This window comes from Amblyomma maculatum, unplaced genomic scaffold (genome assembly GCF_055883805.1).
Source record: "Amblyomma maculatum isolate TAMU_Amacu unplaced genomic scaffold, ASM5588380v1 scaffold_13, whole genome shotgun sequence".
Taxonomy (NCBI): Eukaryota; Metazoa; Arthropoda; class Arachnida; order Ixodida; family Ixodidae; genus Amblyomma; species Amblyomma maculatum.
In genome coordinates, this window is record NW_028146738.1 from 33,438,541 (window position 1) to 33,456,136 (window position 17,596).

Consider the following 17,596-nt stretch of genomic DNA (forward strand, 5'->3'; position numbering starts at 1 on the left):
AGAGGCTTGTGTACGGTGTTCGAATCTGATCTGAATAAGGAAAGTAAGCGTCCATAAAGTTTCGAGACTGATTTATTTTCTTCACATAAAATTATTCCCTAAAACAACTGTTGGTGCGTATTTGTAGCGTCATCTTTTCTGGATTATCTGAACTATTTAGGTTAATTGCTGTGGAAGCCGCTAGATGACACTACATGTAAAAAAATACGCACTTTATCGCGTGTCTGCTAGTCGCTTTTTGCGTCTTCCTTTTTCAGTTTGTATATTCTGAGAATTCGTAGTAGAAATGGTTCAGTTGATACATGCTTAAGATGTGCAATCAAAAGAAGGTAAAGTGTACTCAGTGTGAGGCGCAGGTTAATCACAAAGAAAAGCGTTTTGACTCGGTAGATGAAGGGGAAGGTAGTGACTTTTTGTGTCGGTGTTGCGTGCTGATTGCGCGTCTAGATAGATTTGAACGAGAAAATGGCGATTTAATGTCTCGTGTGGATGATTTAGAAAATGAAGTAGGTTTATTAAGGGGAGAAAATCAGAAACTGCTAGGACAGCTTCCTCAAATGAAAAAAAAAAAAAAATGGCCGACTTTGCCCTTGGAAACAACGATGACGGGCATCAGTGCGGGCCACCTGACTGGGACTAGCCCTGGCATGGAAGGCATAAGCAAAGTTGGTCACGCGGATCCGAAGCAGCTACTAAGAAGTCGGAAAAAAAGGAAGTAAGGAAGAATGAAAATCCCAGAGTTCAGGACACAGATAACCTAAAGCAGGAGCCAGCAGTTGAAGGATGACAAAATAGGTGTGTATGGTCTATGCGACACTCATCTCAGGGATCTAGAAGATCAGCCGTTTATATAAGGCTACGTCTGGGAATGGTGCAAAAAAAACGAGAACGGAAAAAAAGGGTGGAGGGGTAGGTATGTTGATACAAAAGGGAACAAATTGTCAAAGAATAAAATCATCTTATAAAGAACGAATCTGGGTATCAGGAACAATTGCCCGCATAAGGACGTGGCTAGGGGTAGTTTTTTTAGGAACAGGACACCACTACAGGCAAGAAAAGAAGGATCTCGTTGAATGTCTCAGTGACGATGTAAGCCAGTTTGAAGATGGGGCCGATATTATTCTGCTGAGAGACATGAACGGCCATATCGACGATCTGGATGGATACACGGATTGTAACGGGAAGCTAATGCTAGATTTCTAGTTATAGTAAATATAGAAACAAAATAAGAAGGTCAAATCACGTGGGAATTTCGCAACAGGCAGACGACCATTGACAAATTAACTAATGTCGCAGGGCATTTATAGCAAGGTCGCAAAAATGGAAATAGACGAAGGGGAGTGTAGTCTGGGAAGTGATCATAAACGTATTAGTCTGCAGATGGGGCCCTTCATGAAAAGAGAAATGAAACTTAGACAAAAAGTAAACACAAAATTAAACGACGATCAAATTGCGCAGATAGCAGCAGACAAAGGAATCAATAGAGAAAAGCCCCACGGAAGACTGGGATTATGAATATGTAGAACTAGTCATAAGGAGGACAATTAAGGAGGTTAAAGTAGCAAACCGCTACAATGGAGAGAGGCAGCCACGGAGCTGGTGGAATAAGGAAATCAGGGAAACCATTGAACAACGACGGGCCGCTTGAAGGGAACACCGAGAGGCAAATGAAAGCACAGGTGTATCAGGAGGAAATCGACCAAAAATGGGAATCATATCGAAAAAAGAAACTTGATGTACAGGCCCTCCTCCAAAGTAAAATAAAGCAGTCCACCAATCGCTGGATGGCTGACATACACGATGCCTCTAGAGGCGGACCAAGAAAATTCTGGAACCATATAAGCTGGCTAGGTAAAAAGAATCAAAGCAAGCAGGACCGGATTCATAATAACGGGGGAAATTGTTTAAAGGGAGACAATGCAGTGAAACATTAGATCAGTTATAGCCGAGTCATTTAAGAGCGACGATAGAGTAATCGCTCCACATCAGGAAGCAACACAAGATAGCAGAATACAAAGCAGCTAGGAACTGACCAATCTAAACTGGAAAAAGGCAGAAAAAATATTCCTAAAAGACATCTGCAAGAATAGGTGGAATTCGATCACGCTGATTAATTAACTTGGTCCAAGAAGTAAGGAAACGTTGTAAAAGCTTTGGAAACAGTCATAACGAATAAGCAAATTCCGGACAGCTGGAGGCAGAGTAAATTGATTTTGATTTATAAAAGGAAAGGAGAAACGATGCACATGAAATCCTACAGGCCGTATACAATACCTTCTGTTACGTACAGGTTGGCCATGTAGGCGGTGAAATAAAAGTTGCAAGCAAGGGTAGAAGGTATCAAGATACTCGGAGAAGTTCAGAACGGCTTTAGAAATGGTATGCGTTTAGATGATAGCCTATTCGTGCTAAATATCTAGAGTGGAAAATAGACCTTTGTATTTGGGCTTCCTGGACATAAAAGGGGCGTATGACAGCGTAAACAGGGAACTCCTGCGGAACATATTAAAAGAAGAGTGTATCGGTTATGAAATACCAGAGTTCCTACAGGAAATATACCGGGATAAAAAGTAGAAATTACATAGGAAGGCTGTCAGTACGGGGCTGTCATGGTGTGCAAAGGATTAAGACAAGGTTGTTCTTATACCGCTGCTGTTCATGCTTTATATGATAAATATAGAATGGAGGATACAAGAAAGTAACGTAGGTTTTATCCTGTCATATAGATTAAGTGGAAAGGCGGTAGAGCAACCCCTCCTCGGTTTGATGAATGCAGACGATATTGTGCTCCTAGCTGAGAGTCAGGAAGAACTGAAAACTATTTAAGTACTGCGGAGACAAAGGGGACACTCTAGGCTTCAGTTTTAGCGCAGTTAAGTCGGGTCTGATGATTTTCAACGGCTCGACTGATCAGGGTCTTAAAATACAAGGCCATGAAATACCCAGACTAGCAGAATATAAATATCTGAGGCTATGGGTAAACGAAGGATTGGCATACATTGGAAAGCATGAGCAATCACTTCAGGCCAAAGGTCGAAGAAATGCCGGGACAATGAAGCGTAGGGCATTGTGGGGATACAACAGGTATGAGGTTTTGAGGGGTATTTGGAAAGGAATTATGGTGCCCGGGCTTACTTTCAGAAATGCGGTTTTGAGCCTAAATTCAGAGGTACAGTCATCATTAGAAATAAATCAGAGAGCCGTCGGACAATTAGCGCTAGGTGCCCACGGCAAAACCAAAAATGAGTCGGTACAGGGAGATATGGGCCAGGCATCTTTCGAAGTACGGGAAGCTCAGAGTAAAATATTATATGAGGAACGCCTGAGGAAATTGAACAGTAACAGATGGGCAGCTGAAGTAATTAAATACCTATCCCGAAAAGGCTTTGACTCACAATGGAGGAAAAGAACTAGGAAACTAACCAGTAAGTATGCTGGTCACAAGGACGAAGAAATAAAGATCGTTAAGCAACAGGTGAAAAACAGAGAAGGTTAAAATTGGATAAATTCGATGGAAAATAGAGTGTTGATATATACCGAAAGTGGAAAAGGCAGATCAGGAAGGAAGCTTTCTTTGATAACTCAAGAGGCAGTGCCCTACGTTATGAAGCTTGATCAGGGTGCCTTAGAACACGCTGCTACAAAAAGAAACTTAACAATGAAGATGACGTATGTGCTGTATGTGGTAACTCCAGTGAAACAATTGACCACATTATACTCAAATATAATGGTATCTATCCGGAAGTCGATGCAGGCGCAGTAACTCTTCCTGAAACTCTGGGGTTTAGAGATATCAGTGGAAGGGTGAATAAACCGGCTGTGAACGCTAGCAAAAAACGACTGGAAGATCGGTGGCTTAAAAGCAGAAAAGTGTCATAATATTAGTATTGTAGAAACTAAAATTCAGTAAATAGAATGATAGTATATTTCCCAATCAAAAACAATAATTAAGATATCGGGAGAAAAATGAGCATGATAGCAACTGCTACCACAACGTTTCAAAGGGGACGCTCCTGTATTCTATTCCATCCATCCATCCATGCTGTCACTAGTCCGCGCATTCTATTGAGTGGATGTGTAGAGATGGAGGTCCACTTCGAACCAGCGTTACTATAGAATAAACTCAGTTTCACAGCTCTGCCCGGAGAGGTGTCCCAAGTGGCGGTCGCGTGAACTAACGGCGCTGCAGTTGACTCTTGGCCGCGGCGAAACATGTAGGCTCCCTACTCTTGATCCTTGCCGGGCGCGTCGTCTGCTACACGCGGCGTGGAAGCATGGAGCGGCCGGCATACACGTAGCTGTTACGCGCTGCTGTTGCGCTCTACACGGCTGCAGTGCTGTTATGACTACATTATGACAGTTTTGGCTTCAAAGGCATGCATTACCTTAGAGAACGCGTTTGTGTGATGAGAAATTTAAAGTCGTGAAACAAGTGCGACAGCGTTGTCGACTTGCTCGCCAGAACCAGCGTTCTAGTAATGTTCTGCTCTTCGGTTTCATTTCTATTTATTACTCGATATCGTGACGCGCAAGTCATTTCGTATTAAATTGTGACGTAGCCATTCATTTCGCAGCGCTCAGCGGGCTGCCATGCAATTTTTAGATCTTATTTAGCATCCACCTTCTTTTCTAGTTTCAGTCCAATCTGTGACAAGGATTCAAGCCGCCGACATGTGTGCCTCCAATTTTATGCCGTTCACTGTAAACGTAGAGTGTGCGCCGAGATGCTGCGCCTTTACTCTAAAATCAAAAACAAATAGACGTATGTTTTGCCAACTACGTGCCAGCCTCTAGATGCCTAAAATTGGCGGAATCAAGAGACGGCGTTAAAGGCGCTATCGCGTCCTCTCTTAAGACGAAGCTCTCTACTATTTTTTTTTTTAACATGAGACCTCTTCATGCTGACCTGCATGCTTTGCACCGAGGGCAACGCCTATTGAAACGAATTGGAAGTCCGCCATTTGTTCGTGTCACAGATAGACTTCCTCGAGATTAAAATGTGGGCAGAGGCTCGGCACATCAGAGATAACTTACTTCGAAGTGAACAATTTCTGATCTGCAATTAGAAAAGAAACTATATTCAAGCAGTCTCGTGATATTTCGTGTGCAAGGCTCTTTATTTTCTGGCTTGCACATATTCGAACGCACAAGGCATTATATACCGAAGAGAAAGCACCCTAATCCCGCTGCCGCGTGTGTTTCAACAGCAATGCCAGTAGAGAACTTGCAAAATTCTAGGAGCCTATCAGTGTACATAGCGCAAAATCGGACAGCTGAGCTGCACAAACGGGTTTTGATTTGGATTATTTTGAGTTAGTCGCAGTATCAGCAATTCGAAGGAAATTTGATTATTTTCGCGACGAGGAAGTAGACAAGCCATGGGGGCGAGGAATTTTGCTTGTTTAGAACACTTTTGTCATTGAACGGTGAATTATCACGGCAATGTATGTTGAGCATAAAGTTCTCATATCATGTGAATTGAGCGCTAATTACTTAGAAGCTCTTCTGAAGCATGTCAACGAAGCGAAATTGTGCACCGGGCTTCAAACTCACAGCTAATGCGAAGAGAGGAAACATCATAAGAACTGCAGAGAAATCCGACATGCAAGATGATCACGAAAATTAAAATATCTTTAAAATAACTGAGCATGTGGCGTAGAAAACGCAGCGAGCTGTGGCAGCTGACAAGAAGAAGAAAAAAGATAATGAATGAAAAAACCCTTCATTTGACTGAAGGGATGACTCTCGGAGGCTGGTTGGGTAATCAGGGAGTTAGGAGGGATGGAAGTGTAGCTTATCGCTTCTTCACGATTCTTCAAGCTGTTTCTGGTTGTTAAAAGATAAGCATCCAAACAGCTCAGAAGAGGATCTAGATCGGCACCTACAAGCTAGGACTTCCAGACTTGCAATGGCCGATACGTCAAGCTCCTGCCTGGACTGAGGTATAAGATGTCCAACGGCTTCGTAAGTGCATTTTTGTGAGGCGGGCCAGCACAAAAGCGTATAAGCTTCTGAATGAGCTCCACATATGCTACCAACCAAGCATATGAGCTCCTTAATGCATGCATTGAAATTCTTCGACGTCGTGAAAGGACCAAAACAAAGACAATGCTGATAGTTTTTTTCCATGCCAGATTCGTCATACACAACGAGTTCGTCCCACAAGGACAGACGGTAAATCAGGAGTTTTATATCCGCGTGCTCCAGCGCCTGCGTAATACACTGCGACGCCGTCGCTCTGATTTATGGTCACTTGGACAATGGAGCCTTCTCCACGATAACGCAAGGCAGCAAATTGCTCTCAGCGAGGCAGAATTTCTCGCCAAGCACAGTATTACTGTACTTCCCCATCCGCCATATTAGCCTGACCTCTCCCCGGGCGATTTGTTCCTGTTTTCTCGTGTAAAGATAGCCCTAAAAGGTCGCTGGATGGAGAGCGCGGAGGCCATTAAAAACGCAGCGACAAAGGAGCTTACAAACCTGACAAACAATAAAACATTTTCCAACTTTTTCCGAGCCCTCAAGAAGCATTGAAAGCTGTGTATAGACTTCAAGGGAGACTATTTCGAAAGGGTGCTGCACAAATTCTTTCAATGTTAAACGCATTTTTTAAATAGACTCAGAACCTTACGAAAAAAGGTTGTTGTACAATGCGATAAATCTCCGGTGTCAAATTGAAACCAAGATGCATGGCCACACAGATGCCATAGCTTTACTGACCCTCACCCTGTTTTGAGCCCCACAGAGATTTTGCCCTAATTAGGCAATGCATTGTGCTCAAATCGACACGTACGGAAGCACACGAAGGGGAAGAAGCAGCAGCACTGCGGCGGAAAACCATCTAGCGCAAGGGCGCCGTGTAGTCGGCAAGAGCTGGGCTGTCTTGCTGGGGCCGGTCGCTTCAGTTGAGCCAGGTGACTGCAATGGCTCCTTCGCACGCATAGACATGCGTGCAGTAATAGAGCAATGCTTTGCACTTTTGGCGAGAAGGGACCCTGGTGTTGTATAATCTGCCCGAGACATTTAAGGAATACAAGTAAATGACAAAGAACATGGCCGGAAATGGCAGGGACCCATTAAAGGCGCATTCGAAGGTGCACAAGGCTGCTAAGAGAGTTTCATGGGCAGTGTGGTGGAATTAAAAAGCGATGCCCTCGGATCTCATATGTTTGGTTTAGTTTGTAGGCTTTAATGTTCCAAACCAAATCAGGCTATGAGAGACGCCGTAGTGGAGGACTCCGGAAATTTCCACCACCTCAGGGGTTCTTTAACGTGCACTGACATCGCACAGCACACCGGTGCCTTTCTTTTCGCCCCTATCGAAAAACAGCCGCCGAGGCTGGGATTCGATCCCACATTCTTGGGAACAGTAGTCAAGCGGTGAAACTACTGCGCCACCCCGGCGGGGCGGGTCTCATATGTGATCATGTGAAAGCGAAAGGAAGAATGCTCGTTCACGACGTCAGAAACGAAGGAAATTTGATTGCCATGTCAGCGTGCCATAAAGAACAAATTGGTTGGCAGCAGCAGTCGCAGCCAAAGGACCAACCTCTAAGCCATTCTGTCGTTCTCGCAGATTTCGCCGCCGGATTTCTACCTGTGACCATCTATCTACACGTGCCTGAATACTGAAACGTGGAGGCTAACCAAAAGAGTTCTACTTAAGTTGAGGACAACCCAGAGGGCTATGGAACGAAAAAGAGTAGGGGTAACATTAAGAGATAGAAAGCGTGCAGAGTGGGCCAGAGAAATAACTCAAGTTACCGACATTCTAGTAGAAATTAAGAAGAAGAAATGGACATGGGCAGGACATGTAGTGCGAAGAGAGGATAACCGATGGTCGCTGAGGGTAACAAACTGGATTCCAAGGGAAGGAAAGCGTAGCAGGGGGCAGCAGAAAGTGAGGTGGGCGGATGAGATTAAGAAGTTCGCAGGGGTCAAGTGGATGCAGCTAGCACAGAACCGGGTTAAGTGGAGAGATATGGGAGAGGCCTTCGCCCTGCAGTGGGTATAATCAGGCTGATGATGATGATTCCGACACTGAAAACTGAAATTGCAAATTTGATTGAAAAAGTAAATAAGCTCACCACTGTTGTTGATGAAGTCCGTACCGAAAATACCAACCTGGTCTCAGCTAACACGGTCTTGAAGACTCGAACGATACCCTGTTAAGGAAAGTAGCTGACCTTGAGCAGTACTCACGCCAAAAAAACGTCGAGATTACAGGTGTTCCCTGTACTCAGGGTGAAGACTGCGCCGCCATTATAAAGGCAATTGGAGAGAAAATCGAGTGCCGCGTGTACGATTCGGACATTGACGTCACACACCGAGTGCCACCAGTAGCTCACAGTAACACCAAACACGTAATAGCCCGCTTCTGCACAAAGACAAAGAAACAAGAATTTGTGAGCAACGCACGGAAGGCGTGACTCAACACAGCTGATCTTGGTTTTCCCGGAGAAAGCCCGAACCCTGTGTTTGTCAACGACCAATTGACCCCAGAAAATAAAAGGCTGTTTGGCAGGGCTTTGAAACTGAAGAAAGAAAAGGGCTGGAAGTTCTTGTGGGGGGATAACGGCCAAATTAAAGCTCGACAAACGCCTGAAGGAACAGCTTTCCGTATTCGCTCCGAGTCCGATTTGGCTGTTTTTCGCTAGACTGGTACACACTGCCAGCTTCTTTTTGTTTCCTACTAGCGTGTTAAGTTACTTCTCGCCTGATCAGCTTACCCAGTTTCTTGACGGTTCTTACTTATCTAGTATACATTTCAATTCCAGAAGCCTAAGAAAGCATTGTCATGGTATTTATGCGCTATTATCTTCTATTGAATATCACTTTTCGTTCATCTGCATGACGGAAACGTGGCTATCACCCGACGATAAAAACTTATATAGCCCATATGGTTACTGTTCAGAATACTGTTATCGCTCATCGAAGCCGCACGGTGGTCCTGCTATTTTCATATCGCCAAATATAGACTACTCAAGAAGGTCAGATCTTGATATTCGCATTGCCGACTGTGAATCTGTGTGGATAGAGGTAACCGAACTTTCCCTGCCCACAGGTCAGCATAGGTTTGTTCTTGGATGTTTATATCGTTCCCCATCGTCATCAGTGAGCGACTTTTGCTCTTCACTTTATGACATTTTATTTACTCTATCATCAGAGGGATAATATGGTCATAATGGGTGACATCAACATTAACCTTTTAGAGGAAAACAATTCTGCCAGTGTCAACTACTCGAACTGCTTCCTCGGGTTCGGATACGAGCCTGCAATTACGCTGCCAACTAGATGTGTCCCTGGAGGGCCGAGCACGCTCATCGACCACGTTTTTTCTAACTTTATTTCTCCACAAGACTGCGGGGTCCTCGAGGTTGACATAACGGACCACTACCCCATTTTCTTTCGTCTTCATTCCAGCTTATCCAGCAGCAAAAAAGTATTTTATAGGACTGTTGTTAATAAAGACCAATTTATTTCTAAAGTTTATAATCTCGAATGGACGAATTTAAAGTCAGCAACAGACGCAGCGACCGCTTTCGAAACATTTTCTACCGCCTTACACCACTGCCTGAACAGTTCTTCGGAGACCGTTAAATGTCGTAAAAAATATTCCGCCCCACATAACCCTTGGTTAACAACCGGCCTGCTTAACTCAATGCGTAAGAAAGACAATCTTTACAAGAAAGTCAAAAACAGACCTTTCAACCTCAAACTTAAGTCCCGCTACAGCACTTATAGTAACATGCTAAGCAGATTACTTAAAGAATCCAAAAGGAAATATTATGAATCAAAAATTTACCAGCTTGGAAATGACCACAGGGAAAAGTGGAAAGTGTTGAATACTTTTTTAAACAGGCAAACCCAAGATCTACAAATTGAAAAAATAATCATGCCGTCAGGCACCATTTACGACCATCCATTTGATATTGCAAACTTATTCAACGATTTCTACTGCAATCACACCTCGTTGCCAGTTGATGCTCGTCTTTCACCTTTCCCAGGCTGCCCAGAATCTTTTTTCTTATCTCCTGTCACCGCACAGGAAATCAAAACATGTATTCTAAATCTAAAGACAACAAGTGCAGGGCTTGACCGCCTTCACCCCACTAACATTAAATGGATCGCTCTTCTTATTGCCGATCCTCTTTCTTATATTATTAACCTCATCTTTGAAACGGGACTATTTCCTCCTCAGTTAAAGAAAGCTAAGATTATTCCAGTTTTTAAGAAGGGTGACCGTCATTGTATCTCGAATTACCGCCCCATTGCCATTTTACCATTTTTTAGCAAGGTAATAGAAAGGTGCATAGCACAGCGCCTGACTAGTTACTTCTCAAAGTTCAATATACTTTCACCTCATCAATTTGGGTTCCGCTCGGGATATTCAACTAACTTAGCATTGGTTGCCTTCACTGACAAAATTAAATTTGCCATTGATAAGGGATGCTTTGCCGGGGCAGTATTTATTGACTTAACCAAGGCTTTCGATTCTTTCATCCACTCTATATTACTAAGTACACTAGAAGCTGCAGGGGTAGTAGGGCCGCCTCTCAATCTCATCAAAAGTTACTTATTCGACAGAAAACAAGCCGTGTCGATTTCTAATGTGCTCTCTAACTTAATACAATTAATACAGTTGTGCCTCAAGGTTCTATTCTCGGCCCTCTGCTGTTTTTAATATATATTAATGATCTACCTAGTTGTCTTGCTAAATGAGAACTGTTTCTTTATGCCGATGACACTACTATATTAGCTACTGATAAATCAATCCACTCATTAACATCTATGCTGACTACTGATCTCAATGATATTTTAAACTGGTGTCATCGTAACTGCTTGCAGATCAACCCTTCTAAGACAACATTCATGGTATTCAGCTCCAATCGCAAGGCTCCCGCACACATCACACCACTTTTAATTCCCATTGCATTGAACTTTCAGAACATTGCACATTTCTTGGCGTTACTCTGGATGCTAACCTTAAATACAATAAGCTCATTTCTAACTTGAAACAAAAATGTGGTTTTGGCATCAGAAGCGCGTCCCCTTTTCAATCATTACACTTTAATAGCTCTTTACTACGCATTTATTCATAGTCATTTTAATTACTGCATCACTTCATGGGGAAACACTTACCCATCACATTTATATCAACTGCAACATCTTAAAAATCAGGCCATACGTATAATAACCTACAGTTCATACCGCAGCGAAGCGCTATCACTTCTTCACGACCACAGCATTTTACCGATCGCTTCACTGATTACCTCTAGTCTCGCAATCCTACTTTATAAAGCTGTGCACAACACCATACCCTCAATTGTAATCAACAGGGAGGCCCTCACCAATAATAATCAAACAAGATTTGCTAAGGACAACAATTTTCTATTACCAACTGTTCGAACAAACTACGGCAAGCACACGGCTCTTTTTGCTTCTTTACAAATTTGGAATAACCTCCCTTCTCATGTCAAGCAATCCCCATCTCTGTCCGGTTTTAAACAACAACTGTTATCCGTATTATCACAATAGTGTCACATAACTTTCAAACAAGTTTTTTCTTTATATACATACCGCTTTGTTCACATTCAATTCATGAGAGTTTTCATATGCCCGTTGGGAAGATGTATCACTTTGTATATAATTTTTATATACTTTATTTTAACAATACCGGCTGCGCAAGAAATTTTCGAGCTTGTATTGAATTCCTTTTTTTTTTTGTTTTTACCATATTGTGTTCGCCGGTTTTGCCTCTTTTGACTGCTTTTGCTGTATCAATAATATTTTTCATAAATTTATACATCCATCCATAGGAGATCCCGATACAGCCTTGAGCTCTGGGACCTCCTTCTGTATTATTTATGTAATACTTGTTTCCATGAATAAACAAACAAACAAACAAACTCTTCTTTTGACCGCGTGAAAGTACACAAGCGTACTCTAACGCTCACTTATCCCAGCTAAGTTCTTCTCTTTTATACCCTTTTCGCACACGTTTTGATGTTTTTGGCAACTATTTTCGTGATGTTAGAGAATCTTGGAATGCTTTGCCAGCTGATGTTGTAGAGCGAAAGGATTACAAAAATTCGAATGATCCATTCATATTTTGTGTCGAGTCCGTTCAAGTTAACGTTCATTAATCTGTTATTTATTGCATTGTGTACCCTCCCTGCATCGACCCTCAAGCGAGGGTTAAGAGAATCAATAAAAAATAAAATTAAATAGAAGGGCCTTCCAGCATGGGCTAGTTTGCTCAACTTTAAACGTGCAACTTAAGCTATACACGAAATCACAACATTTCTCTTTGGTTTCTTTCATTGCAGTTTAGCTTAATTTACATGGTTTAAAATGTAAATAAAATCGACTAAGAGGCATCCAAACGTAGAGGGCTCCTGTAATATCGACAATATAGGGTAATTTAGCCTGCATTATTATCGCAAAGCAGACGGGGGGCTATCGTTCCGCGTCCATCAAAACGTGGCAACCGTGAACGATATCCAACCCGTGTCCTCGGGATCAGGAGTCCAGCTCCATTGCCACTGAAACACCACCGCAACGCCTAATTATTACGAAGAAGTTTATTCTACCATTACAAACCGGTATGTGATGGAAACGTTTGTATATTGGTATACGCATAAACCCACTCTAGAAATTGCGCAGCTTTCCCCAGTCTGTATCGACCCGCATTCAAAAGATTATCAGGCTTAAACTTCGCAAACACGACCGCCTGCGCTTTCCAGGTCAACCTAAACGGTACAGCACGAGTTGTGGGGATGAAAGTGTCTTGCAAACAGGCCAGTGTCTCCAGCCGTCGTTACAGTAGAGGCCGGCCACATACGTTTTCCCTGTTTCTAACACAGTCTCTACCTTTGTACTGCACAGGCATATGCAAATTAATGCTGTATAAAGAGCAGGAATAACAAAATGAATAACTCTCCAAGGTCCTCCTTATTTTGCGCGCGATGTGTAAGCACTTGACTTCTTCTTAGCGACTGCGCGTAGAAACTGTACGGACAACGTTCTGAACCCTCCTGTACACTCGCATTACTGCGCGATTTTTTATTAGAAGGTTAAAACTGGAAAGCGCATAAAAAACACACGGACAACAGCAAGAGACAGACACACGAGCGCTTTCTGCTGTTGTCCGTGTGTTGTTGTTGCTGTTGTCCGTGTGTTTTTTATGCGCTTTCCAGTTTTAACATGTCTAACCAACTCACCCAAACGCTGCCGTTTTTAGATGGCTTGGCGCTGAAATTTGTAACAGTACTCATAAGGCACACCAAAGCCAATGAATAATCTCGGTCGCGAGCTCGATCCTAGCCTCTCCTTCGGTATTTCGGTGGAAGCCGAACTAGAAAAACCCTGTATGGTGCTAAATGTTAGCTCACGTAAAGAACTCCAGGTAACCTCATTCAATCTGTTACCAATAATAACGGCTAAGATAATGTCTAGTTTCATTTTCGGACGTTAAGCACTGTACTTAAACTTAACGAAGGTGAGAAAACAACCCTCCGTAGCAAAGTTACCTTGCAAGTCCCTCGGAGGACAGCTGACGCCTTTGGCCATGGATATGGTCTCCCGCAGGGCCCTTCCTTGTTGGCCAGGCAACCCTGGTCTTTAATCGTGGTTGTTCTTGAGGTCATCCTCGACTCGTGCTCCGTGTGTGTTGCGGCGCTGCACTGATTCGACGAATCACTTGGCAGACATGGCGCCGAGGGGCCACCCCGGTTACTGCGTGACGCGCCTTGCGACGTGCACGCAGCTCTCGGAGCAGTGGCCGACTCACTCTCCGAGATCATTGCGGAGCGCTTTCTGTGTCGCTCAACCAGCAGCAAGTCCAGAGCGTTTAGACCCTATCAAGTCGGGTGGCAGCTGCTTCTTCAGAACTAAAGGATTCACGAAGATGGCGTCATTCTATTCCACGTGCAGCTCGAGCAGTGGAGCGGATGCAACAAATCATGATGATGACAGTGATGACCTCATTTGCAGGATACCAGGTAATAATGTTTTCTTCTTTACTCTCTGTTCGTGGGCGCACACCGTTACAAACAAAAACAGAACTGTTTTTGATAACAGTTAAAGATACACTGATTTTATAATTTGCGCGAACAAGTTGAATGAATGTGGGTGTAAGAGTGGTGTATGAAATGGTGGATTGCTTTCTTTCATACCTGAAATTTAACGTTAAGCATGCGACTGATACTCAGACGCGTTTTCTGCATATTTGTTGCAAGGTATGTACACTAGGAAGTTGCCTGAGTTTGCATTCACCCTTTGTTTTGCCGTTCGTAAACTTGAGTAATCTTTATTGTTGTTTTTTTTCACCACAAACAAAGTGGTAATACCTGCACTGGCTTCAAGGTATTTGCTTTAGCGTTGGCGTACTGCTCCTGTTTACTGCTCCTGGCGTTCAGCAAAGCAGAAGAGATCAAATTATATTCCTGGTGGTCGAGTTAAAAGTTCCACCGCGCTTCAAGTGCAAAAAATACAAGCCGATCGGTTATGCTGCAGTGCAGCCCAATATGAATAGGTAGGGCCAATGGAGGGGTGGATCAGTACTAGATAATACTGTATGAAACACTCTGGTTCATCATGGAGACCATTAGTTGTGGTCACTATGGTTACTGCAGGGGCTTCAAAGCAGGTGAAATGAAATATGTTTCATGAGATGGAAGAGTTGTGCTTGGTGTCACCACATACATGTGCCAATCGACATTAGTGTGAACGCCTTTGACGAATATGTACTGCAAACAAACAAAAAGCACTTTCATAAAAAATTCTCCCGCGTGGATTCCAATTCCACCTCTGTGTCTATTTTCAACGTGGAAAGGGAAGGGGTTCAGAAAGGATAGGTTTCTATCGAACATGCGTCATGTCAAAATTTATCACTTGTTTCCTACCTCAAGCATAAAATGTTTCTTATCTCAGCTTCACGAAAGAGACTGTAATGTGCAGTAGATTTATCCATCACTGAAATAAGGAAGTGAACGGAGCCTGCAGCAGGGGCCACAATCTTTTTGAGCGAACACAGAAAATCGGAATGGCACAGAAGCAGCTGTGTCTGCCTATTACCGTACGAGTTCTCATTTATGTCCAGTTCATTTGACAACCGTTATAAGGCCATATAGTGGCGACAAGGCATTTGGCGAGAAATGAGGAGGCTTGAAAATCACTGGAGTAATTTCTTTATTGGGTTGACTTGCGCCCGCAAAGAACTAAGCAATCGGCGGCGGCGGTAGCAGCAACCGTGCTCGGCGGTCGTCGATCTACGAATGCTAGTTTCACGCGCGTAATACGGCTTCAGACGTACAGCAAGTACGATTTATGGCCGAGCCCAGCGCCGCTGAGATGTGGTCGTGCCGTCAAGGATGACCTCACAGTCAAGCTTGCCCATGCATCGAAGGACTTTGAATGTGCCGAAGTACCACCGCAAGAGCTTTTCACTCAGTTCGCGGAGGCGTATGGGCGTCCAAGCCCACAATTTGTCTCCCGGTCTGTACCTTGCGTCGCCTCATCGCAAGTTGTATCGTCGGGCGTCGGTGCGCTGCTGGTCTTTAATGGGCAGCCGGGCTAGTCGTCGGATTTCCTTTCCGCGCTGAAGGTAGGCACCGACGTCCAGGCACTCCTCGTTGGTTATGAACTACAGAATTGTGTCAAGCGTTTTCTTGGGCTCCCTGCCGTGCACAAGCTTGAACGCGGTCGCTTTGGTGGTCTCAGGACACGACGTGTTATACGCGCAGATCATATACGGCTGGATGGCGTCCAAGTTCTTGTGCTCAGCGTCAACGTAAGTACATAGCAATCATGTCCGCAATCGTTCTATTGAAGCGCCCCGTAAGACCATTGGTCTGGAGATGGTACGCTGCAGTGTGTCGGTGGATTGTATGACTCTAGGTCAAGATAGCTTGCGTGTGCTCCACAGTAAATGATATTCCCTTGTCTGTAATGACCACTTCGGGGCGCCGTGTCTCGGGAGAATGTTCCACAAAAACCTTGGTGACTTCTACAGCAGTATATTAGGCAGTGCTTTGGCTTTGGCGTAGCGGGTGAGGTAGTAAGTGGGCACTATGATCCACTTGTTACCCACAGGTGAGGTTTGAAAGGTTCTGAAGAGATCCATCCCAATTCATTTAAAGGGCATAATCGGGGGCGGTATCGAGTTCTGTAGTGCAGCTGATCTTATCGGTGACGTCTTGCGTTGGTAACACTAACAACACGTTTTCAGGTAATGGGCAACATCGGCAGGCAGTTGCAACCATTAGTACCTCTGCTGTATTCAGTGAAACGCGAGCGCAAAGACCAGATGCCCTGCTGTCAACTCATTAAGCAACACACGAAGCATTGCCTGCCCGAGGCTTTTAGGCACAAAGAACTGCGCGGTCCTATTGGGCGGGAAGTTCTCCTCGAGGATATCATTGCTTGGGGCGAACGACGGCAAATGACACTTGAAAACAGCAGGAGGGGAAGCAGTCTTTCCTTCCAGATTATCGGATAAGTCTTTCAGCTCAGGGTCTGATCGCTGTTGATGCTGTTCCACGCTCGATGGAAGCGCACTGGGTGCGGCCTGCTGCGTCGCGCCGCCGTCAATAGGCAAGCGCGTCCTTGGGGAGTTTGCAGTTGCGCCCGCTATTTCTGCTGAGGGCGCCACTGTTCGGGGACCCGCCGTCGCCGGGGTCGCCGGCTATGAGCGCGCAGTTTGCTTCATTTCTGGACGCGTTCGCCTCGTGTCTGCGTGGTAAACGCAAACGGTTTTCTGTGCGCGTGTACAAGCACGTTAACTTTGAGACGGAATGCGTTTGTTTTTTAAGGCGAAAACCGTTCTAGGCTCATGGAGCGAAAATCTGTGCGCAGAAGCTGTGCCTGTAATCTGTGCGTCGCATCTGTGCACTGGTGTGTCAGTCCCAAAAGCGGACTTGCAAGGAGGGAAATTAAGAATGAAATGATTGATGGTAATAGGTAATCAATAAAAGTTATAGACATTGATAGAGCTAATGACTAATGCTAATGACTAATAATGGATAATAATGACTAAAATGATTTGTAATGACCAGTATATCAAACTACGACATGTAATGACCGCAATTGATTTGAAATGAGTAAACGTGCTTAGCAATCTGTGGTAATAACTATAATAGCTAGGCATGACTCATATTTACTGCTAATGACTACGAAATGACCAATATGTGAAAGGACAACATGTAATGACCAGTGCTGATTCTAAATGAGCAACCTGTTTAGTTATGAGTGGTAAGCGCTACAATGACTACGCAGGCAGACTCGTCATGACTGGGAAACGACCAATATATAAACGACGCCTTGAAATGACGAACTGTGGCAAACGATGAGAGGCAAATGATAGGAGAAGGGTAGACTCCTCCGCTTAAGAGACATCTAAGAGACCCTCTAATTTTATCTGCTGAGCTCGCTTTAGGCAAAGGCAGCAGCGAGGAGTGGAAATGCCCTTGCTTCCTCTGAAATGAAAGCGGCGCTGAGGTTAAAACGTCCAGATGCTGAAGCATAATGCCCTATCAGCTGCCATTGAATTTGCTACAAGGGACATATATCATGGTGAGGCTACCAAAAAAAATAA